This window comes from Chenopodium album, chromosome 5 (genome assembly GCF_948465745.1).
Source record: "Chenopodium album chromosome 5, dcCheAlbu1.1, whole genome shotgun sequence".
NCBI classification, from domain to species: Eukaryota; Viridiplantae; Streptophyta; class Magnoliopsida; order Caryophyllales; family Amaranthaceae; genus Chenopodium; species Chenopodium album.
This window is the reverse complement of record NC_137838.1, coordinates 57,960,059-57,976,681: the sequence shown is the minus strand read 5'-3', so window position 1 is coordinate 57,976,681 and position 16,623 is coordinate 57,960,059. Positions and strand designations below refer to the sequence as shown.

Here is a 16,623-nt window from a genome sequence, read left to right as displayed (position 1 = left end):
CTTATTGCGCTATTTTGTATTTATACCCTTTCCAGCCTCTGATTTCCTTCGAAATGCCGTAACTTTGTGCCTGATCGTCCGAATTAAACATTTTTTTTTTCAAATTGGTTTTTTTTCGAGATCTACGCGTCCCAAACCATTTCCCATCTCAAAATAACCGAAAACAAATAAAAATTACGAATTCGGCAAAAAAGGGATACAACACGAGGACTTCCCAGGAGGTCACCCATCCTAGTACTACTCTCGCCCAAGCACGCTTAACTGCGGATTCTGATGGGATCCAGTGCATTAGTGCTGGTATGATTGCACCCATTTACTTATTGCGCTATTTTGTATTTATACCCTTACCAGCCTCTGATTTCCTTCGAAATGCCGTAACTTTGTGCCCGATCGTCCGAATTAAACATTTTTTTTTTCAAATTGGTTTTTTTTTTTAGATCTACGCGTCCTAAACCATTTTCCATCTCAAAATAACCAAAAACAAATAAAAATTACGAATTCGGCAAAAAAGGGATGCAACACGAGGACTTCCCAGGAGGTCACCCATCCTAGTACCACTCTCGCCCAAGCACGCTTAACTGCGGAGTTCTGATGGGATTCGGTGCATTAGTGCTGGTATGATCACACCCATTTACTTATTGCGCTATTTTGTATTTAAACCCTTTCCAGCCTCTGATTTCCTTCGAAATGCCCTAACTTTGTGCCCGATCGTCCGAATTAAACGTTTTTTTTTTCAAATTGGTTTTTTTTCGAGATCTACGCGTCTCAAACCATTTCCCATCTCAAAATAACCTAAAACAAATAAAAATTTCGAATTCGGCAAAAAAGGGATGCAACACGAGGACTTCCCAGGAGGTCACCCATCCTAGTACTACCCTCGCCCAAGCACGCTTAACTGCGGAGTTCTGATGGGATCCGGTGCATTAGTGCTGGTATGATCGCACCCATTTACTTATTGCGCTATTTTGTATTTATACCCTTTCCAGCCTCTGATTTCCTTCGAAATGCCGTAACTTTGTGCCTGATCGTCCGAATTAAACATTTTTTTTTCAAATTGGTTTTTTTTTCGAGATCTACGCGTCCCAAACCATTTCTCATCTCAAAATAACCGAAAACAAATAAAAATTACGAATTCGGCAGAAAAGGGGTGCAACACGAGGACTTCCAAGTAGGTCACCCATCCTAGTACTACTCTCGCCCAAGAACGCTTAACTGCGGAGTTCTGATGGGATCCGGTGCAATAGTGCTGGTATGATCGCACCCATTTACTTATTGCGCTATTTTGTATTTATACCCTTTCCAGCCTCTGATTTCCTTCGAAATGCCGTAACTTTGTGCCTGATCGTCCGAATTAAATATTTTTTTTTTTCAAATTGGTTTTTTTTTCGAGATCTACGCGTCCCAAACCATTTCTCATCTCAAAATAACCGAAAACAAATAAAAATTACGAATTCGGCAGAAAAGGGGTGCAACACGAGGACTTCCCAGTAGGTCACCCATCCTAGTACTACTCTCGCCCAAGCACGCTTAATTGCGGAGTTCTGAAGGGATCCGGTGCATTAGTGCTGGTATGATCGCACCCATTTACTTATTGCGCTATTTTGTATTTATACCCTTTCCAGCCTCTGATTTCCTTCTAAATGCCGTATTTTTGTGCCCGATCGTCCGAATTAAACAATTTTTATTTCAAATTGGTTTAATTTTCGAGATCTACGCGTCTCGAACCATTTCCCATCTCAAAATAACCGAAAATAAATAAAAATTACGAATTCGGCAAAAAAGGGGTGCAACACGAGGACTTCCCAGGAGGTCACCTATCCTAGTACTACTCTCGCCCAAGCACGCTTAACTGCGGAGTTCTGATGGGATCCGGTGCATTAGTGCTGGTATGATCGCACCCATTTACTTCTTGCGCTATTTTGTATTTATACCCTTTCCAGCCTCTGATTTCCTTCGAAATGCTGTAACTTTGTGCCCGATCGTCCGAATTAAACATTATTTTTTTCAAATTGGTTTTTTTTTCGAGATCTACGCATCCCAAACCATTTCCCATATCAAAATAACCGAAAACAAAAAAAAAATTACGAATTCGGCAAAAAAGGGGTGCAACACGAGGACTTCCCAGGAGGTTACCAATCCTAGTACTACTCTCGCCCAAGCACGCTTAACTGCGGAGTTCTGATGGGATCCGGTGCATTAGTGCTGGTATGATCGCACCCATTTACTTATTGCGCTATTTTGTATTTATACCCTTTCCATCCTCTGATTTCCTTCGAAATGCCGTAACTTTGTGCCTGATCGTCCGAATTAAACATTTTTTTTTTCAAATTGGTTTTTTTTTTCGAGATCTACGCGTCCCAAACCATTTCCCATCTCAAAATAACCGAAAACAAATAAAAATTACGAATTCGGCAAAAAAGGGATACAACACGAGGACTTCCCAGGAGGTCACCCATCCTAGTACTACTCTCGCCCAAGCACGCTTAACGGCGGAGTTCTGATGGGATCCAGTGCATTAATGCTGGTATGATCGCACCCATTTACTTATTGCGCTATTTTGTATTTATACCCTTACCAGCCTCTGATTTCCTTCGAAATGCCGTAACTTTGCGCCCGATCGTCCGAATTAAACATTTTTTTTTTCAAATTGGTTTTTTTTTTAGATCTACGCGTCCTTAACCATTTTCAATCTCAAAATAACCGAAAACAAATAAAAATTACGAATTCGGCAAAAAAGGGATGCAACACGAGGACTTCCCAGGAGGTCACCCATCCTAGTACCACTCTCGCCCAAGCACGCTTAACTGCGGAGTTCTGATGGGATTCGGTGCATTAGTGCTGGTATGATCACACCCATTTACTTATTGCGCTATTTTGTATTTAAACCCTTTCCAGCCTCTGATTTCCTTCGAAATGCCCTAACTTTGTGCCCGATCGTCCGAATTAAACGTTTTTTTTTTCAAATTGGTTTTTTTTCGAGATCTACGCGTCTCAAACCATTTCCCATCTCAAAATAACCTAAAACAAATAAAAATTTCGAATTCGGCAAAAAAGGGATGCAACACGAGGACTTCCCAGGAGGTCACCCATCCTAGTACTACCCTCGCCCAAGCACGCTTAACTGCGGAGTTCTGATGGGATCCGGTGCATTAGTGCTGGTATGATCGCACCCATTTACTTATTGCGCTATTTTGTATTTATACCCTTTCCAGCCTCTGATTTCCTTCGAAATGCCGTAACTTTGTGCCTGATCGTCCGAATTAAACATTTTTTTTTTCAAATTGGTTTTTTTTTCGAGATTTACGCGTCCCAAACCATTTCCCATCTCAAAATAACCGAAAACAAATAAAAATTACGAATTCGGCAAAAAAGGGATACAACACGAGGACTTCCCAGGAGGTCACCCATCCTAGTACTACTCTCGCCCAAGCACGCTTAACTGCAGAGTTCTGATGGGATCCAGTGCATTAGTGCTGGTATGATCGCACCCATTTACTTATTGCGCTATTTTGTATTTATACCCTTACCAGCCTCTGATTTCCTTCGAAAAGCCGTAACTTTGTGCCTGATCGTCCGAATTAAACATTTTTTTATTCAAATTGGTTTTTTTTTTTAGATCTACGCGTCCCAAACCATTTCCCATCTCAAAATAACCGAAAACAAATAAAAATTACGAATTCGGCAAAAAAGGGATGCAACACGAGGACTTCCCAGGAGGTCACCCATCCTAGTACCACTCTCGCCCAAGCACGCTTAATTGCGGAGTTCTGATGGGATTCTGTGCATTAGTGCTGGTATGATCACACCCATTTACTTATTGCGCTATTTTGTATTTAAACCCTTTCCAGCCTCTGATTTCCTTCGAAATGCCCTAACTTTGTGCCCGATCGTCCGAATTAAACATTTTTTTTTTCAAATTGGTTTTTTTTTTCGAGATCTACGCGTCCCAAACCATTTCCCATCTCAAAATAACCGAAAACAAATAAAAATTACGAATTCGGCAAAAAAGGGGTGCAACACGAGGACTTCCCAGGAGGTCACCCATCCTAGTACTACTCTCGCCCAAGCATGCTTAACTGCGAAGTTCTGATAGGATCCGGTGCATTAGTGCTGGTATGATCGCACCCATTTACTTATTGCGCTATTTTGTATTTATACCCTTTCCAGCCTCTGATTTCCTTCGAAATGCCGTAAATTTGTGCCCGATCGTCCGAATTAAACATTTTTTTTTCAAATTGGTTTTTTTTTCGAGATCTACGCGTCCCAAACCATTTCCCATCTCAAAATAACCGAAAACAAATAAAAATTACGAATTCGGCGAAAAAGGGGTGCAACACGAGGACTTCCCAGGAGGTTACCCATCCTAGTACTAATCTCGCCCAAGCACGCTTAACTGCGGAGTTCCGATGGCATCCGGTGCATTAGTGCGGGTATGATCGCACCCATATACTTATTGCGCTATTTTGTATTTATACCCTTTCCAGCCTCTGATTTCCTTCGAAATGCCGTAACTTTGTGCCCGATCGTCCGAATGAAACATTTTTTTTTCAAATTGGTTTTTTTTCGAGATCTACGCGTCCCAAACCATTTCCCATCTCAAAATAACCGAAAACAAATAAAAATTACGAATTCGGTAAAAAAGAGGTGCAACACGAGGACTTCCCAGGAGGTCACCCATCCTAGTACTACTCTCGCCCAAGCACGCTTAACTGCGGAGTTCTGATGGGATCCGGTGCAATAGTGTCGTTATGATCGCACCCATTTACTTATTGCGCTATTTTATATTTATACCTTTTCCAGCCTCTGATTTCCTTCGAAATGCCGTAACTTTGTACTCGATCGTCCGAATTAAACATTTTTTTTTTGAAATTGTTTTTTTTGTAGATCTACGCGTCCCAAACCATTTCCCATCTCAAAATAACCGAAAACAAATAAAAATTACGAATTCGGCAAAAAAGGAGTGCAACACGAGGACTTCCCAGGAGGTCACCTATCCTTGTACTACTCTCGCTCAACACGCTTAGCTGCGGAGTTCTGATGGGATCTGGTGCATAAGTGCTGGTATGATCGCACCAATTTACTTATTGCGCTATTTTGTATTTATACACTTTCCAACCTCTGATTTCCTTCGAAATGCCGTAACTTTGTGCCCGATCGTCCGAATTAAACATTTTTTTTTTTCAAATTGGTTTTTTTTTCGAGATCTACGCGTCCCAAACCATTTCCCATCTCAAAATAACCGAAAACAAATAAAAATTACGAATTCGCCAAAAAAGGGGTGCAACACGAGGACTTCCCAGGTGGTCACCCATCCTAGTACTACTCTCGCCGAAGCACGCTTAGCTGCGGAGTTCTAATGGGATCCGGTGCATTTGTGCTGGTATGATCGCACCTATTTACTTAATGCGCTATTTTGTATTTATACCCTTTCCAGCCTCTAATTTCCTTCGAAATGCCGTAACTTTGTGCCCGATCGTCCAAATTAAACATTTTTTTTTTCAAATTGGTTTTTTTTTCGAGATCTACGCGTCCCAAACCATTTCCCATCTAAAAATAACCGAAAACAAATAAAAATTACGAATTCGGCAAAAAAGGGGTGCAACACGAGGACTTCCTAGGAGGTCACCCATCTTAGTACTACTCTCGCCCAAGCACGCTTAACTGCGGAGTTCTGATGGGATCCGGTGCATTAGTGATGGTATGATCGCACCCATTTACTTATTGCGCTATTTTGTATTTATACCCTTTCCAGCCTCTAATTTCCTTCGAAATGCCGTAACTTTGTGCCCGATCGTCCGAATTAAACATTTTTTTTTTCAAATTGGTTTTTTTTTCGAGATCTACGCGTCCCAAACCATTTCCCATCTCAAAATAACCGAAAACAAATAAAAATTACGAATTCAGCAAAAAAGGGGTGCAACACGAGGACTTCCCAGGAGGTCACCCATCCTAGTACTACTCTCGCCCAAGCACGCTTAACTGCGGAATTCTGATGGGATCCGGTGCATTAGTGCTGGTATGATCGCACCCATTTACTTATTGTGCTATTTTGTATTTATACCCTTTCCAGCCCCTGATTTCCTTCGAAATGCCGTAACTTTGTCCCCGATCGTCCGAATTAAACATTTTTTTTATCAAATTGTTTTTTTTTGTAGATCTTCGCGTCCGAAACTATTTCCTATCTCAAAATAACCGAAAAAAATAAAAATTACGAATTCGGCAAAAAAGGGGTGCAACACGAGGACTTCCCAGGAGGTCACCCATCCTAGTACTACTCTCACCCAAGCACGCTTAACTGCGGAGTTCTGATGGGATCCGGTGCATTAGTGCTGGTATGATCACACCCATTTACTTATTGCGCTATTTTGTATTTATACCCTTTCCAACCTCTAATTTCCTTCGAAATGCCGTAACTTTGTGCCCGATCGTCCGAATTAAACATTTTTTTTTTCAAATTGGTTTTTTTTTCGAGATCTACGCGTCCCAAACCATTTCCCATCTCAAAATAACCGAAAACAAATAAAAATTACGAATTCGGCAAAAAAGGGGTGCAACACGAGGACTTCCCAGGAGGTCACCCATCCTAGTAATACTCTCGCCCAAGCACGCTTAACTGCGGAGTTCTGATGGGATCCGGTGCATTAGTGCTGGTATGATCACACCCATTTACTTATTGCGCTATTTTGTATTTAAACCCTTTCCAGCCTCTGATTTCCTTCGAAATGCCCTAACTTTGTGCCCGATCGTCCGAATTAAACATTTTTTTTTTCAAATTGGTTTTTTTTTTCGAGATCTACGCGTCCCAAACCATTTCCCATCTCAAAATAACCGAAAACAAATAAAAATTACGAATTCGGCAAAAAAGGGGTGCAACACGAGGACTTCCCAGGAGGTCACCCATCCTAGTACTACTCTCGCCCAAGCATGCTTAACTGCGAAGTTCTGATAGGATCCGGTGCATTAGTGCTGGTATGATCGCACCCATTTACTTATTGCGCTATTTTGTATTTATACCCTTTCCAGCCTCTGATTTCCTTCGAAATGCCGTAAATTTGTGCCCGATCGTCCGAATTAAACATTTTTTTTTCAAATTGGTTTTTTTTTCGAGATCTACGCGTCCCAAACCATTTCCCATCTCAAAATAACCGAAAACAAATAAAAATTACGAATTCGGCGAAAAAGGGGTGCAACACGAGGACTTCCCAGGAGGTTACCCATCCTAGTACTAATCTCGCCCAAGCACGCTTAACTGCGGAGTTCCGATGGCATCCGGTGCATTAGTGCGGGTATGATCGCACCCATATACTTATTGCGCTATTTTGTATTTATACCCTTTCCAGCCTCTGATTTCCTTCGAAATGCCGTAACTTTGTGCCCGATCGTCCGAATGAAACATTTTTTTTTCAAATTGGTTTTTTTTCGAGATCTACGCGTCCCAAACCATTTCCCATCTCAAAATAACCGAAAACAAATAAAAATTACGAATTCGGTAAAAAAGAGGTGCAACACGAGGACTTCCCAGGAGGTCACCCATCCTAGTACTACTCTCGCCCAAGCACGCTTAACTGCGGAGTTCTGATGGGATCCGGTGCAATAGTGTCGTTATGATCGCACCCATTTACTTATTGCGCTATTTTATATTTATACCTTTTCCAGCCTCTGATTTCCTTCGAAATGCCGTAACTTTGTACTCGATCGTCCGAATTAAACATTTTTTTTTGAAATTGTTTTTTTTGTAGATCTACGCGTCCCAAACCATTTCCCATCTCAAAATAACCGAAAACAAATAAAAATTACGAATTCGGCAAAAAAGGGGTGCAACACGAGGACTTCCCAGGAGGTCACCTATCCTTGTACTACTCTCGCTCAAGCACGCTTAGCTGCGGAGTTCTGATGGGATCTGGTGCATAAGTGCTGGTATGATCGCACCAATTTACTTATTGCGCTATTTTGTATTTATACACTTTCCAACCTCTGATTTCCTTCGAAATGCCGTAACTTTGTGCCCGATCGTCCGAATTAAACATTTTTTTTTTTCAAATTGGTTTTTTTTTCGAGATCTACGCGTCCCAAACAATTTCCCATCTCAAAATAACCGAAAACAAATAAAAATTACGAATTCGCCAAAAAAGGGGTGCAACACGAGGACTTCCCAGGTGGTCACCCATCCTAGTACTACTCTCGCCGAAGCACGCTTAGCTGCGGAGTTCTAATGGGATCCGGTGCATTTGTGCTGGTATGATCGCACCTATTTACTTAATGCGCTATTTTGTATTTATACCCTTTCCAGCCTCTGATTTCCTTCGAAATGCCGTAACTTTGTGCCCGATCGTCCAAATTAAACATTTTTTTTTTCAAATTGGTTTTTTTTTCGAGATCTACGCGTCCCAAACCATTTCCCATCTAAAAATAACCGAAAACAAATAAAAATTACGAATTCGGCAAAAAAGGGGTGCAACACGAGGACTTCCTAGGAGGTCACCCATCTTAGTACTACTCTCGCCCAAGCACGCTTAACTGCGGAGTTCTGATGGGATCCGGTGCATTAGTGATGGTATGATCGCACCCATTTACTTATTGCGCTATTTTGTATTTATACCCTTTCCAGCCTCTAATTTCCTTCGAAATGCCGTAACTTTGTGCCCGATCGTCCGAATTAAACATTTTTTTTTTCAAATTGGTTTTTTTTTCGAGATCTACGCGTCCCAAACCATTTCCCATCTCAAAATAACCGAAAACAAATAAAAATTACGAATTCAGCAAAAAAGGGGTGCAACACGAGGACTTCCCAGGAGGTCACCCATCCTAGTACTACTCTCGCCCAAGCACGCTTAATTGCGGAATTCTGATGGGATCCGGTGCATTAGTGCTGGTATGATCGCACCCATTTACTTATTGTGCTATTTTGTATTTATACCCTTTCCAGCCCCTGATTTCCTTCGAAATGCCGTAACTTTGTCCCCGATCGTCCGAATTAAACATTTTTTTTATCAAATTGTTTTTTTTTGTAGATCTTCGCGTCCGAAACTATTTCCTATCTCAAAATAACCGAAAAAAATAAAAATTACGAATTCGGCAAAAAAGGGGTGCAACACGAGGACTTCCCAGGAGGTCACCCATCCTAGTACTACTCTCACCCAAGCACGCTTAACTGCGGAGTTCTGATGGGATCCGGTGCATTAGTGCTGGTATGATCACACCCATTTACTTATTGCGCTATTTTGTATTTATACCCTTTCCAACCTCTAATTTCCTTCGAAATGCCGTAACTTTGTGCCCGATCGTCCGAATTAAACATTTTTTTTTTCAAATTGGTTTTTTTTTCGAGATCTACGCGTCCCAAACCATTTCCCATCTCAAAATAACCGAAAACAAATAAAAATTACGAATTCGGCAAAAAAGGGGTGCAACACGAGGACTTCCCAGGAGGTCACCCATCCTAGTAATACTCTCGCCCAAGCACGCTTAACTGCGGAGTTCTGATGGGATCCGGTGCATTAGTGCTGGTATGATCGCACCCATTTACTTATTGTGCTATTTTGTATTTATACCCTTTCCAGCCCCTGATTTCCTTCGAAATGCCGTAACTTTGTCCCCTATCGTCCGAATTAAACATTTTTTTTTTCAAATTGTTTTTTTTTGTAGATCTTCGCGTCCGAAACCATTTCCTATCTCAAAATAACCGAAAACAAATAAAAATTACGAATTCGGCAAAAAAGGGGTGCAACACGAGGACTTCCCAGGAGGTCAATTATCCTAGTACTACTCTCGCTCAAGCACGCTTAACTGCGGAGTTCTGATGGGATCCGGTGCATTAGTGCTGGTATGATCGCACCCATTTACTTATTGCGCTATTTTGTATTTATACCCTTTTCAGCCTCTGATTTCCTTCGAAATGCCGTAAATTTGTGCCCGATCGTCCAAATTAAACATTTTTTTTTTCAAATTGGTTTTTTTTTCGAGATCTACGCGTCCCAAACCATTTCCCATCTAAAAATAACCGAAAACAAATAAAAATTACGAATTCGGCAAAAAAGGGGTGCAACACGAGGACTTCCTAGGAGGTCACCCATCTTAGTACTACTCTCGCCCAAGCACGCTTAACTGCGGAGTTATGATAGAATCCGGTGCATTAGTGATGGTATGATCGCACCCATTTACTTATTGCGCTATTTTGTATTTATACCCTTTCCAGCCTCTAATTTCCTTCGAAATGCCGTAACTTTGTGCCCGATCGTCCGAATTAAACATTTTTTTTTTCAAATTGGTTTTTTTTTCGAGATCTACGCGTCCCAAACCATTTCCCATCTCAAAATAACCGAAAACAAATAAAAATTACGAATTCGGCAAAAAAGGGGTGCAACACGAGGACTTCCCAGGAGGTCACCCATCCTAGTACTACTCTCGCCCAAGCACGCTTAACTGCGGAGTTCTGATGGGATCCGGTGCATTAGTGCTGGTATGATCGCACCCATTTACTTATTGTGCTATTTTGTATTTATACACTTTCCAGCTCCTGATTTCCTTCGAAATGCCGTAACTTTGTCCCCGATCGTCCGAATTAAACATTTTTTTTATCAAATTGTTTTTTTTTTGTAGATCTTCGCGTCCGAAACTATTTCCTTTCTCAAAATAACCGAAAAAAATAAAAATTACGAATTCGGCAAAAAAGGGGTGCAACACGAGGACTTCCCAGGAGGTCACCTATCCTAGTACTACTCTCGCTCAAGCACGCTTAACTGCGGAGTTCTGATGGGATCCGGTGCATTAGTGCTGGTATGATCGCACCCATTTACTTATTGCGCTATTTTGTATTTATACCCTTTCCAGCCTCTGATTTCCTTCGAAATGCCGTAACTTTGTGCCCGATCGTCCGAATTAAACATTTTTTTTTTCAAATTGGTTTTTTTTGTAGATCTACGCGTCCCAAACCATTTCCCATCTCAAAATAACCGAAAACAAATAAAAATTAAGAATTCGGCAAAAAAGGGGTGCAACACGAGGACTTCCCAGGAGGTCACCCATCCTAGTACTACTCTCGTTCAAGAACGCTTAACTGCGGAGTTCTGATGGGATCCGGTGCATTAGTGCTGGTATGATCGCACCCATTTACTTATTGCGCTATTTTGTATTTATACCCTTTCCAGCCTCTAATTTCCTTTGAAATGCCGTAAATTTGTGCCCGATCGTCCGAATTAAACATTTTTTTTTTCAAATTGGTTTTTTTTCGAGATCTACGCGTCCCAAACCATTTCCCATCTCAAAATAACCGAAAACAAATAAAAATTACGAATTCGGCAAAAAAGGGGTGCAACACGAGGACTTCCCAGGAGGTCACCCATCCTAGTACTACTCTCGCCCAAGCACGCTTAACTGCGGAGTTCTGATGAGATCCGGTGCATTAGTGCTAGTATGATCACACCCATTTACTTATTGCGCTATTTTGTATTTATACCCTTTCCAGCCTCTAATTTCCTTCGAAATGCCGTAACTTTGTGCCCGATCGTCCGAATTAAACATTTTTTTTTTCAAATTGGTTTTTTTTTCGAGATCTACGCGTCCCAAACCATTTCCCATCTCAAAATAACCGAAAACAAATAAAAATTACGAATTCGGCAAAAAAGGGGTGCAACACGAGGACTTCCAAGGAGGTCACCCCTCCTAGTACTACTCTCGCCCAAGCACGCTTAACTGCGGAGTTCTGATGGGATCTGGTGCATTAGTGCTGGTATGATCGCACCCATTTACTTATTGTGCTATTTTGTATTTATACCCTTTCCAGCCTCTGATTTCCTTCGAAATGCCGTAAATTTGTGCCCGATCGTCCGAATTAAACATTTTTTTTTCAAATTGGTTTTTTTTTCGAGATCTACGCGTCCCAAACCATTTCCCATCTCAAAATAACCGAAAACAAATAAAAATTACGAATTCGGCGAAAAAGGGGTGCAACACGAGGACTTCCCAGGAGGTTACCCATCCTAGTACTAATCTCGCCCAAGCACGCTTAACTGCGGAGTTCTGATGAGATCCGGTGCATTAGTGCTGGTATGATCACACCCATTTACTTATTGCGCTATTTTGTATTTATACCCTTTCCAGCCTCTAATTTCCTTCGAAATGCCGTAAATTTGTGCCCGATCGTCCGAATTAAACATTTTTTTTTTCAAATTGGTTTTTTTTCGAGATCTACGCGTCCCAAACCATTTCCCATCTCAAAATAACCGAAAACAAATAAAAATTACGAATTCGGCAAAAAAGGGGTGCAACACGAGGACTTCCCAGGAGGTCACCTATCCTAGTACTACTCTCGCTCAAGCACGCTTAACTGCGGAGTTCTGATGGGATCCGGTGCATTAGTGCTGGTATGATCGCACCCATTTACTTATTGCGCTATTTTGTATTTATACCCTTTCCAGCCTCTGATTTCCTTCGAAATGCCGTAACTTTGTGCCCGATCGTCCGAATTAAACATTTTTTTTTTCAAATTGGTTTTTTTTGTAGATCTACGCGTCCCAAACCATTTCCCATCTCAAAATAACCGAAAACAAATAAAAATTACGAATTCGGCAAAAAAGGGGTGCAACACGAGGACTTCCCAGGAGGTCACCCATCCTAGTACAACTCTCGTTCAAGAACGCTTAACTGCGGAGTTCTGATGGGATCCGGTGCATTAGTGCTGGTATGATCGCACCCATTTACTTATTGCGCTATTTTGTATTTATACCCTTTCCAGCCTCTAATTTCCTTCGAAATGCCGTAAATTTGTGCCCGATCGTCCGAATTAAACATTTTTTTTTTCAAATTGGTTTTTTTTTTCGAGATCTACGCGTCCCAAACCATTTCCCATCTCAAAATAACCGAAAACAAATAAAAATTACGAATTCGGCAAAAAAGGGGTGCAACACGAGGACTTCCCAGGAGGTCACCCATCCTAGTACTACTCTCGCCCAAGCATGCTTAACTGCGAAGTTCTGATAGGATCCGGTGCATTAGTGCTGGTATGATCGCACCCATTTACTTATTGCGCTATTTTGTATTTATACCCTTTCCAGCCTCTGATTTCCTTCGAAATGCCGTAAATTTGTGCCCGATCGTCCGAATTAAACATTTTTTTTTCAAATTGGTTTTTTTTTCGAGATCTACGCGTCCCAAACCATTTCCCATCTCAAAATAACCGAAAACAAATAAAAATTACAAATTCGGCGAAAAAGGGGTGCAACACGAGGACTTCCCAGGAGGTTACCCATCCTAGTACTAATCTCGCCCAAGCACGCTTAACTGCGGAGTTCCGATGGGATCCGGTGCATTAGTGCGGGTATGATCGCACCCATATACTTATTGCGCTATTTTGTATTTATACCCTTTCCAGCCTCTGATTTCCTTCGAAATGCCGTAACTTTGTGCCCGATCGTCCGAATGAAACATTTTTTTTTCAAATTGGTTTTTTTTCGATATCTACGCGTCCCAAACCATTTCCCATCTCAAAATAACCGAAATCAAATAAAAATTACGAATTCGGTAAAAAAGAGGTGCAACACGAGGACTTCCCAGGAGGTCACCCATCCTAGTACTACTCTCGCCCAAGCACGCTTAACTGCGGAGTTCTGATGGGATCCGGTGCAATAGTGTCGTTATGATCGCACCCATTTACTTATTGCGCTATTTTATATTTATACCTTTTCCAGCCTCTGATTTCCTTCGAAATGCCGTAACTTTGTACTCGATCGTCCGAATTAAACATTTTTTTTTTGAAATTGTTTTTTTTGTAGATCTACGCGTCCCAAACCATTTCCCATCTCAAAATAACCGAAAACAAATAAAAATTACGAATTCGGCAAAAAAGGGGTGCAACACGAGGACTTCCCAGGAGGTCACCTATCCTTGTACTACTCTCGCTCAAGCACGCTTAGCTGCGGAGTTCTGATGGGATCTGGTGCATAAGTGCTGGTATGATCGCACCAATTTACTTATTGCGCTATTTTGTATTTATACACTTTCCAACCTCTGATTTCCTTCGAAATGCCGTAACTTTGTGCCCGATCGTCCGAATTAAACATTTTTTTTTTCAAATTGGTTTTTTTTTCGAGATCTACGCGTCCCAAACCATTTCCCATCTCAAAATAACCGAAAACAAATAAAAATTACGAATTCGCCAAAAAAGGGGTGCAACACGAGGACTTCCCAGGTGGTCACCCATCCTAGTACTACTCTCGCCGAAGCACGCTTAGCTGCGGAGTTCTAATGGGATCCGGTGCATTTGTGCTGGTATGATCGCACCTATTTACTTAATGCGCTATTTTGTATTTATACCCTTTCCAGCCTCTGATTTCCTTCGAAATGCCGTAACTTTGTGCCCGATCGTCCAAATTAAACATTTTTTTTTTCAAATTGGTTTTTTTTTCGAGATCTACGCGTCCCAAACCATTTCCCATCTAAAAATAACCGAAAACAAATAAAAATTACGAATTCGGCAAAAAAGGGGTGCAACACGAGGACTTCCTAGGAGGTCACCCATCTTAGTACTACTCTCGCCCAAGCACGCTTAACTGCGGAGTTCTGATGGGATCCGGTGCATTAGTGATGGTATGATCGCACCCATTTACTTATTGCGCTATTTTGTATTTATACCCTTTCCAGCCTCTAATTTCCTTCGAAATGCCGTAACTTTTTGCCCGATCGTCCGAATTAAACATTTTTTTTTTCAAATTGGTTTTTTTTTCGAGATCTACGCGTCCCAAACCATTTCCCATCTCAAAATAACCGAAAACAAATAAAAATTACGAATTCAGCAAAAAAGGGGTGCAACACGAGGACTTCCCAGGAGGTCACCCATCCTAGTACTACTCTCGCCCAAGCACGCTTAACTGCGGAATTCTGATGGGATCCGGTGCAATAGTGTCGTTATGATCGCACCCATTTACTTATTGCGCTATTTTATATTTATACCTTTTCCAGCCTCTGATTTCCTTCGAAATGCCGTAACTTTGTACTCGATCGTCCGAATTAAACATTTTTTTTTTGAAATTGTTTTTTTTGTAGATCTACGCGTCCCAAACCATTTCCCATCTCAAAATAACCGAAAACAAATAAAAATTACGAATTCGGCAAAAAAGGGGTGCAACACGAGGACTTCCCAGGAGGTCACCTATCCTTGTACTACTCTCGCTCAAGCACGCTTAGCTGCGGAGTTCTGATGGGATCTGGTGCATAAGTGCTGGTATGATCGCACCAATTTACTTATTGCGCTATTTTGTATTTATACACTTTCCAACCTCTGATTTCCTTCGAAATGCCGTAACTTTGTGCCCGATCGTCCGAATTAAACATTTTTTTTTTCAAATTGGTTTTTTTTCGAGATCTACGCGTCCCAAACCATTTCCCATCTCAAAATAACCGAAAACAAATAAAAATTACGAATTCGCCAAAAAAGGGGTGCAACACGAGGACTTCCCAGGTGGTCACCCATCCTAGTACTACTCTCGCCGAAGCACGCTTAGCTGCGGAGTTCTAATGGGATCCGGTGCATTTGTGCTGGTATGATCGCACCTATTTACTTAATGCGCTATTTTGTATTTATACCCTTTCCAGCCTCTGATTTCCTTCGAAATGTCGTAACTTTGTGCCCGATCGTCCAAAATAAACATTTTTTTTTTCAAATTGGTTTTTTTTTCGAGATCTACGCGTCCCAAACCATTTCCCATCTAAAAATAACCGAAAACAAATAAAAATTACGAATTCGGCAAAAAAGGGGTGCAACACGAGGACTTCCTAGGAGGTCACCCATCTTAGTACTACTCTCGCCCAAGCACGCTTAACTGCGGAGTTCTGATGGGATCCGGTGCATTAGTGATGGTATGATCGCACCCATTTACTTATTGCGCTATTTTGTATTTATACCCTTTCCAGCCTCTAATTTCCTTCGAAATGCCGTAACTTTGTGCCCGATCGTCCGAATTAAACATTTTTTTTTTCAAATTGGTTTTTTTTTCGAGATCTACGCGTCCCAAACCATTTCCCATCTCAAAATAACCGAAAACAAATAAAAATTACGAATTCAGCAAAAAAGGGGTGCAACACGAGGACTTCCCAGGAGGTCACCCATCCTAGTACTACTCTCGCCCAAGCACGCTTAACTGCGGAATTCTGATGGGATCCGGTGCATTAGTGCTGGTATGATCGCACCCATTTACTTATTGTGCTATTTTGTATTTATACCCTTTCCAGCCCCTGATTTCCTTCGAAATGTCGTAACTTTGTCCCCGATCGTCCGAATTAAACATTTTTTTTATCAAATTGTTTTTTTTTGTAGATCTTCGCGTCCGAAACTATTTCCTATCTCAAAATAACCGAAAAAAAATAAAAATTACGAATTCGGCAAAAAAGGGGTACAACACGAGGACTTCCCAGGAGGTCACCCATCCTAGTACTACTCTCACCCAAGCACGCTTAACTGCGGAGTTCTGATGGGATCCGGTGCATTAGTGCTGGTATGATCACACCCATTTACTTATTGCGCTATTTTGTATTTATACCCTTTCCAGCCTCTAATTTCCTTCGAAATGCCGTAACTTTGTGCCCGATCGTCCGAATTAAACATTTTTTTTTTCAAATTGGTTTTTTTTT

General features: G+C 41.3%; 51 non-coding genes and 1 pseudogene across 51 annotated transcripts; all 52 read right to left on the bottom strand.

The window, feature by feature from the left end:
• Window positions 1-193: 193 nt before the first annotated feature.
• Window positions 194-311, bottom strand: LOC145633997 (5S ribosomal RNA). Its single transcript, XR_014113289.1, has one exon. It is a non-coding gene; the product is annotated as a 5S ribosomal RNA (ribosomal RNA).
• Window positions 312-510: 199 nt separating this feature from the next.
• Window positions 511-629, bottom strand: LOC145633911 (5S ribosomal RNA). Its single transcript, XR_014113207.1, has one exon. It is a non-coding gene; the product is annotated as a 5S ribosomal RNA (ribosomal RNA).
• A 198-nt stretch (window positions 630-827) lies between these two features.
• On the bottom strand, window positions 828-946 carry LOC145633614 (5S ribosomal RNA). The gene has a single exon (XR_014112921.1). It is a non-coding gene; the product is annotated as a 5S ribosomal RNA (ribosomal RNA).
• Window positions 947-1,144: 198 nt separating this feature from the next.
• On the bottom strand, window positions 1,145-1,263 carry LOC145633905 (5S ribosomal RNA). The gene has a single exon (XR_014113201.1). It is a non-coding gene; the product is annotated as a 5S ribosomal RNA (ribosomal RNA).
• Window positions 1,264-1,463: 200 nt separating this feature from the next.
• Window positions 1,464-1,582, bottom strand: LOC145633878 (5S ribosomal RNA). Its single transcript, XR_014113175.1, has one exon. It is a non-coding gene; the product is annotated as a 5S ribosomal RNA (ribosomal RNA).
• Window positions 1,583-1,781: 199 nt separating this feature from the next.
• On the bottom strand, window positions 1,782-1,900 carry LOC145633696 (5S ribosomal RNA). The gene has a single exon (XR_014113001.1). It is a non-coding gene; the product is annotated as a 5S ribosomal RNA (ribosomal RNA).
• Window positions 1,901-2,100: 200 nt separating this feature from the next.
• Window positions 2,101-2,219, bottom strand: LOC145633815 (5S ribosomal RNA). The gene has a single exon (XR_014113115.1). It is a non-coding gene; the product is annotated as a 5S ribosomal RNA (ribosomal RNA).
• Window positions 2,220-2,419: 200 nt separating this feature from the next.
• On the bottom strand, window positions 2,420-2,538 carry LOC145633929 (5S ribosomal RNA). The gene has a single exon (XR_014113224.1). It is a non-coding gene; the product is annotated as a 5S ribosomal RNA (ribosomal RNA).
• Window positions 2,539-2,736: 198 nt separating this feature from the next.
• LOC145633910 (5S ribosomal RNA) lies at window positions 2,737-2,855 on the bottom strand. Its single transcript, XR_014113206.1, has one exon. It is a non-coding gene; the product is annotated as a 5S ribosomal RNA (ribosomal RNA).
• Window positions 2,856-3,053: 198 nt separating this feature from the next.
• On the bottom strand, window positions 3,054-3,172 carry LOC145633613 (5S ribosomal RNA). The gene has a single exon (XR_014112920.1). It is a non-coding gene; the product is annotated as a 5S ribosomal RNA (ribosomal RNA).
• A 199-nt stretch (window positions 3,173-3,371) lies between these two features.
• Window positions 3,372-3,490, bottom strand: LOC145633873 (5S ribosomal RNA). The gene has a single exon (XR_014113170.1). It is a non-coding gene; the product is annotated as a 5S ribosomal RNA (ribosomal RNA).
• Window positions 3,491-3,689: 199 nt separating this feature from the next.
• Window positions 3,690-3,808, bottom strand: LOC145634052 (5S ribosomal RNA). Its single transcript, XR_014113342.1, has one exon. It is a non-coding gene; the product is annotated as a 5S ribosomal RNA (ribosomal RNA).
• A 200-nt stretch (window positions 3,809-4,008) lies between these two features.
• Window positions 4,009-4,127, bottom strand: LOC145633918 (5S ribosomal RNA). The gene has a single exon (XR_014113214.1). It is a non-coding gene; the product is annotated as a 5S ribosomal RNA (ribosomal RNA).
• Window positions 4,128-4,325: 198 nt separating this feature from the next.
• On the bottom strand, window positions 4,326-4,444 carry LOC145633968 (5S ribosomal RNA). The gene has a single exon (XR_014113260.1). It is a non-coding gene; the product is annotated as a 5S ribosomal RNA (ribosomal RNA).
• A 197-nt stretch (window positions 4,445-4,641) lies between these two features.
• Window positions 4,642-4,760, bottom strand: LOC145633973 (5S ribosomal RNA). The gene has a single exon (XR_014113265.1). It is a non-coding gene; the product is annotated as a 5S ribosomal RNA (ribosomal RNA).
• A 197-nt stretch (window positions 4,761-4,957) lies between these two features.
• On the bottom strand, window positions 4,958-5,075 carry LOC145634068 (5S ribosomal RNA; annotated as a pseudogene).
• Window positions 5,076-5,275: 200 nt separating this feature from the next.
• Window positions 5,276-5,394, bottom strand: LOC145633956 (5S ribosomal RNA). Its single transcript, XR_014113249.1, has one exon. It is a non-coding gene; the product is annotated as a 5S ribosomal RNA (ribosomal RNA).
• Window positions 5,395-5,593: 199 nt separating this feature from the next.
• On the bottom strand, window positions 5,594-5,712 carry LOC145633851 (5S ribosomal RNA). The gene has a single exon (XR_014113150.1). It is a non-coding gene; the product is annotated as a 5S ribosomal RNA (ribosomal RNA).
• A 199-nt stretch (window positions 5,713-5,911) lies between these two features.
• On the bottom strand, window positions 5,912-6,030 carry LOC145633679 (5S ribosomal RNA). Its single transcript, XR_014112984.1, has one exon. It is a non-coding gene; the product is annotated as a 5S ribosomal RNA (ribosomal RNA).
• A 197-nt stretch (window positions 6,031-6,227) lies between these two features.
• On the bottom strand, window positions 6,228-6,346 carry LOC145633720 (5S ribosomal RNA). The gene has a single exon (XR_014113025.1). It is a non-coding gene; the product is annotated as a 5S ribosomal RNA (ribosomal RNA).
• Window positions 6,347-6,545: 199 nt separating this feature from the next.
• Window positions 6,546-6,664, bottom strand: LOC145633773 (5S ribosomal RNA). The gene has a single exon (XR_014113075.1). It is a non-coding gene; the product is annotated as a 5S ribosomal RNA (ribosomal RNA).
• A 200-nt stretch (window positions 6,665-6,864) lies between these two features.
• LOC145633916 (5S ribosomal RNA) lies at window positions 6,865-6,983 on the bottom strand. Its single transcript, XR_014113212.1, has one exon. It is a non-coding gene; the product is annotated as a 5S ribosomal RNA (ribosomal RNA).
• Window positions 6,984-7,181: 198 nt separating this feature from the next.
• Window positions 7,182-7,300, bottom strand: LOC145633966 (5S ribosomal RNA). Its single transcript, XR_014113259.1, has one exon. It is a non-coding gene; the product is annotated as a 5S ribosomal RNA (ribosomal RNA).
• A 197-nt stretch (window positions 7,301-7,497) lies between these two features.
• On the bottom strand, window positions 7,498-7,616 carry LOC145633972 (5S ribosomal RNA). Its single transcript, XR_014113264.1, has one exon. It is a non-coding gene; the product is annotated as a 5S ribosomal RNA (ribosomal RNA).
• Window positions 7,617-7,812: 196 nt separating this feature from the next.
• LOC145634056 (5S ribosomal RNA) lies at window positions 7,813-7,931 on the bottom strand. Its single transcript, XR_014113346.1, has one exon. It is a non-coding gene; the product is annotated as a 5S ribosomal RNA (ribosomal RNA).
• Window positions 7,932-8,131: 200 nt separating this feature from the next.
• Window positions 8,132-8,250, bottom strand: LOC145633955 (5S ribosomal RNA). Its single transcript, XR_014113248.1, has one exon. It is a non-coding gene; the product is annotated as a 5S ribosomal RNA (ribosomal RNA).
• Window positions 8,251-8,449: 199 nt separating this feature from the next.
• Window positions 8,450-8,568, bottom strand: LOC145633850 (5S ribosomal RNA). Its single transcript, XR_014113149.1, has one exon. It is a non-coding gene; the product is annotated as a 5S ribosomal RNA (ribosomal RNA).
• Window positions 8,569-8,767: 199 nt separating this feature from the next.
• LOC145633809 (5S ribosomal RNA) lies at window positions 8,768-8,886 on the bottom strand. Its single transcript, XR_014113109.1, has one exon. It is a non-coding gene; the product is annotated as a 5S ribosomal RNA (ribosomal RNA).
• Window positions 8,887-9,083: 197 nt separating this feature from the next.
• On the bottom strand, window positions 9,084-9,202 carry LOC145633718 (5S ribosomal RNA). The gene has a single exon (XR_014113023.1). It is a non-coding gene; the product is annotated as a 5S ribosomal RNA (ribosomal RNA).
• A 199-nt stretch (window positions 9,203-9,401) lies between these two features.
• On the bottom strand, window positions 9,402-9,520 carry LOC145633706 (5S ribosomal RNA). Its single transcript, XR_014113011.1, has one exon. It is a non-coding gene; the product is annotated as a 5S ribosomal RNA (ribosomal RNA).
• Window positions 9,521-9,718: 198 nt separating this feature from the next.
• LOC145634018 (5S ribosomal RNA) lies at window positions 9,719-9,837 on the bottom strand. The gene has a single exon (XR_014113309.1). It is a non-coding gene; the product is annotated as a 5S ribosomal RNA (ribosomal RNA).
• Window positions 9,838-10,036: 199 nt separating this feature from the next.
• On the bottom strand, window positions 10,037-10,155 carry LOC145634049 (5S ribosomal RNA). The gene has a single exon (XR_014113339.1). It is a non-coding gene; the product is annotated as a 5S ribosomal RNA (ribosomal RNA).
• A 199-nt stretch (window positions 10,156-10,354) lies between these two features.
• On the bottom strand, window positions 10,355-10,473 carry LOC145633463 (5S ribosomal RNA). The gene has a single exon (XR_014112788.1). It is a non-coding gene; the product is annotated as a 5S ribosomal RNA (ribosomal RNA).
• Window positions 10,474-10,671: 198 nt separating this feature from the next.
• LOC145633845 (5S ribosomal RNA) lies at window positions 10,672-10,790 on the bottom strand. Its single transcript, XR_014113144.1, has one exon. It is a non-coding gene; the product is annotated as a 5S ribosomal RNA (ribosomal RNA).
• A 198-nt stretch (window positions 10,791-10,988) lies between these two features.
• LOC145633927 (5S ribosomal RNA) lies at window positions 10,989-11,107 on the bottom strand. The gene has a single exon (XR_014113222.1). It is a non-coding gene; the product is annotated as a 5S ribosomal RNA (ribosomal RNA).
• A 198-nt stretch (window positions 11,108-11,305) lies between these two features.
• On the bottom strand, window positions 11,306-11,424 carry LOC145633771 (5S ribosomal RNA). Its single transcript, XR_014113073.1, has one exon. It is a non-coding gene; the product is annotated as a 5S ribosomal RNA (ribosomal RNA).
• A 199-nt stretch (window positions 11,425-11,623) lies between these two features.
• Window positions 11,624-11,742, bottom strand: LOC145633884 (5S ribosomal RNA). Its single transcript, XR_014113181.1, has one exon. It is a non-coding gene; the product is annotated as a 5S ribosomal RNA (ribosomal RNA).
• Window positions 11,743-11,940: 198 nt separating this feature from the next.
• LOC145633774 (5S ribosomal RNA) lies at window positions 11,941-12,059 on the bottom strand. Its single transcript, XR_014113076.1, has one exon. It is a non-coding gene; the product is annotated as a 5S ribosomal RNA (ribosomal RNA).
• Window positions 12,060-12,257: 198 nt separating this feature from the next.
• On the bottom strand, window positions 12,258-12,376 carry LOC145633844 (5S ribosomal RNA). The gene has a single exon (XR_014113143.1). It is a non-coding gene; the product is annotated as a 5S ribosomal RNA (ribosomal RNA).
• A 198-nt stretch (window positions 12,377-12,574) lies between these two features.
• LOC145633969 (5S ribosomal RNA) lies at window positions 12,575-12,693 on the bottom strand. Its single transcript, XR_014113261.1, has one exon. It is a non-coding gene; the product is annotated as a 5S ribosomal RNA (ribosomal RNA).
• Window positions 12,694-12,893: 200 nt separating this feature from the next.
• Window positions 12,894-13,012, bottom strand: LOC145633915 (5S ribosomal RNA). Its single transcript, XR_014113211.1, has one exon. It is a non-coding gene; the product is annotated as a 5S ribosomal RNA (ribosomal RNA).
• Window positions 13,013-13,210: 198 nt separating this feature from the next.
• Window positions 13,211-13,329, bottom strand: LOC145633781 (5S ribosomal RNA). The gene has a single exon (XR_014113082.1). It is a non-coding gene; the product is annotated as a 5S ribosomal RNA (ribosomal RNA).
• A 197-nt stretch (window positions 13,330-13,526) lies between these two features.
• Window positions 13,527-13,645, bottom strand: LOC145633971 (5S ribosomal RNA). Its single transcript, XR_014113263.1, has one exon. It is a non-coding gene; the product is annotated as a 5S ribosomal RNA (ribosomal RNA).
• Window positions 13,646-13,842: 197 nt separating this feature from the next.
• On the bottom strand, window positions 13,843-13,961 carry LOC145634055 (5S ribosomal RNA). The gene has a single exon (XR_014113345.1). It is a non-coding gene; the product is annotated as a 5S ribosomal RNA (ribosomal RNA).
• Window positions 13,962-14,160: 199 nt separating this feature from the next.
• On the bottom strand, window positions 14,161-14,279 carry LOC145633953 (5S ribosomal RNA). The gene has a single exon (XR_014113246.1). It is a non-coding gene; the product is annotated as a 5S ribosomal RNA (ribosomal RNA).
• Window positions 14,280-14,478: 199 nt separating this feature from the next.
• Window positions 14,479-14,597, bottom strand: LOC145633849 (5S ribosomal RNA). The gene has a single exon (XR_014113148.1). It is a non-coding gene; the product is annotated as a 5S ribosomal RNA (ribosomal RNA).
• A 199-nt stretch (window positions 14,598-14,796) lies between these two features.
• On the bottom strand, window positions 14,797-14,915 carry LOC145633999 (5S ribosomal RNA). Its single transcript, XR_014113290.1, has one exon. It is a non-coding gene; the product is annotated as a 5S ribosomal RNA (ribosomal RNA).
• A 197-nt stretch (window positions 14,916-15,112) lies between these two features.
• On the bottom strand, window positions 15,113-15,231 carry LOC145634054 (5S ribosomal RNA). The gene has a single exon (XR_014113344.1). It is a non-coding gene; the product is annotated as a 5S ribosomal RNA (ribosomal RNA).
• A 198-nt stretch (window positions 15,232-15,429) lies between these two features.
• LOC145633952 (5S ribosomal RNA) lies at window positions 15,430-15,548 on the bottom strand. Its single transcript, XR_014113245.1, has one exon. It is a non-coding gene; the product is annotated as a 5S ribosomal RNA (ribosomal RNA).
• A 199-nt stretch (window positions 15,549-15,747) lies between these two features.
• Window positions 15,748-15,866, bottom strand: LOC145633848 (5S ribosomal RNA). Its single transcript, XR_014113147.1, has one exon. It is a non-coding gene; the product is annotated as a 5S ribosomal RNA (ribosomal RNA).
• Window positions 15,867-16,065: 199 nt separating this feature from the next.
• LOC145633678 (5S ribosomal RNA) lies at window positions 16,066-16,184 on the bottom strand. Its single transcript, XR_014112983.1, has one exon. It is a non-coding gene; the product is annotated as a 5S ribosomal RNA (ribosomal RNA).
• A 198-nt stretch (window positions 16,185-16,382) lies between these two features.
• Window positions 16,383-16,501, bottom strand: LOC145633811 (5S ribosomal RNA). The gene has a single exon (XR_014113111.1). It is a non-coding gene; the product is annotated as a 5S ribosomal RNA (ribosomal RNA).
• Between the last annotated feature and the right edge of the window lie 122 nt (window positions 16,502-16,623).